Source organism: Molossus molossus, unplaced genomic scaffold (genome assembly GCF_014108415.1).
Source record: "Molossus molossus isolate mMolMol1 unplaced genomic scaffold, mMolMol1.p scaffold_m16_p_14, whole genome shotgun sequence".
NCBI classification, from domain to species: domain Eukaryota; kingdom Metazoa; phylum Chordata; class Mammalia; order Chiroptera; family Molossidae; genus Molossus; species Molossus molossus.
The window spans coordinates 23,555,511-23,558,080 of NW_023425349.1; positions in this window are offsets into that span (position 1 = coordinate 23,555,511).

Genomic DNA, 2,570 nt, shown 5'->3' on the forward strand with positions numbered 1-2,570 from the left:
AGGCTTGCCTTGCAGTGGCCGATTTATTCCTTGAGGGTTGGTGCTACATTATGGGCTCAGCATTGGCTTCTGTGACTAGATATTGGCAGCAGCGGTAGTCAGATCATCCTTGGCGAGTGGGGGGCCTCGCGGAGCCTCCAGGCCTGTCTCTGGGGCGCTCCTTTACTCGTCAGCCCTTATTTCGTATTGGGAGAGCTGCTGGGGCACAGAATTGACTCTTCTTTGCAAGTGGCCATTGAGTAATGCATCTGCAGATTGCATGAGGAGTCCGCCTGTGAGGACCACGTCTAGTGTCAATGTTCTCAGACTGGTTTCCTGAAAATAGACTCCGAGATGAGAGCTGATGGGGATGTGCTCTCAGCAGTTCACACCTGTCGTTGTTAATGATGCCTCGGCTCATCCTAGGGGAACATGAGCTGGGATGGCCCTTCAGGGTTATTCCAAACTGAGGCTGGGCATTTGTAGCCCTGCATTGGGGGCAGACCAATGGGGGAGGATGTAGCTAAGCCAGAGGTAGTTTCCTGATGCCAGGAGCAATCCCCAGTGAGGGTACAGCTGTGAGAGGTGTAGCCAACATCCACTTCGCCCAGGGAATGGCACTCTGGCTCTGAAGAGTAGACCAGGGCAAAGCAAAGCAGCACCCACAGCTCTTCTCGCCACAAACTCTGTTTTAAAAACGCTAACAGACCTTCTATCTGTTCATTTCAATCGTGCTTCCCAGAATGTGTAACAACTCTACAAGTTCAACTGTTTCTTGGTGTGTGTCTAGTTCTTTCAGGAGCAAACGTTTTCTGTTCCTCATGGCTCTGTTTGGAAGTTAGGATGAATCCCCATATACCAGTCAGATTTTTGCTGGACTGAACGAATTTGTAGCAGGAATGTTTAATGCTTAGCAAGCCACAGACTCCGTGTGACATTTATTTGTGACATTTGTTACTAGTATATTCAGCACTTCAACTTTGCAAATAGGGAAGTTGTTTTACATACTTCAAACTGTGGGTGGGGTAACTGTGATGTTTAAGAATATAAGAACTGTGAATTTTTATTATTTTTTTTACCGAAGAATAGACAAAGAAGAGTAAGATTTACTCTGAAGCTGCTAGAGTTTAAGCTTCCAGGCTCCTTGCTTGCCCAGGCCTCTTTCCCATGCTCCTATGATTTTATGTTTGCAAAGAAAGATATTTTGTGTGTGTGTGTGATTTCATTTCTCATTCCAGATAAAACCTCCCTTTTATAATGGATGTTGTATTCATAATTTATGTGTTATTTTTCTTAAAGAGCACCCCTTCCCCAGCTGTATAAAACTAAAAGTGGAACCTACCACTGGATAAGAATTAGCAGAAAGTCACTCCCTGCCTAGTTATAAGTAGCTGAGCTCCATTGAGAGACAAACAACTTGATGCTTATTGGCCCGAGACTACCAAGGCTGAGTTTTTGACTAATAAAATGTTTCCAAACTCTGCATGACTACGCTTATATAATGACTTGTCCTTTGAATCAAAAGTGTGTTACTAGCAACTTCCATGTGAACAGTATAAATACCTATGTCACTGTAGTTTGAGTTTCAGAATAACTTACAAATTAGGTATTACAGATGAGGAAACCAGGAATTAGAACACTTAACAAAGTCAACAGATGTCCTGGGGATAGGATGTGGCAAGCTGTAACCCCAAATTAGGCCTTTATGGTTCCTCACCCATGGGACTTGCTACTCTGCGACAGTATCCTCTTCGGAGAACACTTATCGAGATCTCGGGGCGATTCTTTTCCTGTTAAAATGACAAAAGCATTTCCGAAACTTATCCAGAGTTCCTATCTCTCTCTCAAGGCTTAGTACTAGAGTTGAGTTAGTAGCGCCTACCTGAGCAGGGAAGTTTCAGCGGGCACTAGAGGAAGTGGGTGTGGAGAAGGGTGATGGAGGGGGACTTAGGAGGTGGGGCTTGTAGGATTTGGCAATGACCTAGTTGTGGGGGGTAGGGGCACAGGAAAAGTCAAAGGTTACTGCAGGTTACTAGCATGGGTGACTAGATAAGAAACTGTGTCATCATGGAGACAGTAAACAGAGATGGAGGTAGACAGAGTAATGCCTCCCCCCAACTTATCCACCTCCTAATCCCCCAAATCTGTCAATTCTACATTACATGGAAAAAGGGACTTGAAGATATGATTAAGTAAAAAAACCTTGAGACAGGGAGCGTGTCCTTGCTTATCTAGATGAAGGTCTTTGTAAGAGGGAGACAAGAAGGTTAGGGTCAGAGAAGAAGATGTCAGGACAGAAGTAGAGTGCAGAGAGAGATGTGAAGACAATACACTCTGGCCCTGAAGATGGAGGAAGGGGCCACGAGCCAAGCTGGGGGTGCAAGCAGACGTTCTCTCAGAGCCTCTGGAAGGAACGCAGCCCTGCCAACGCCTTGATTTTAGGACTTCTGACTTCAGAACTGTAAGATAATAACTGTGTATGTTTGAAACCACCAAGTCTGTGGTGATTTGTTACTGTAGCAATAGGAAGCTAGCACAGGTGAGAAAGTAGGCATGAGGTCAGGGGGATAATGCAGTTAACTTCAGTCCTG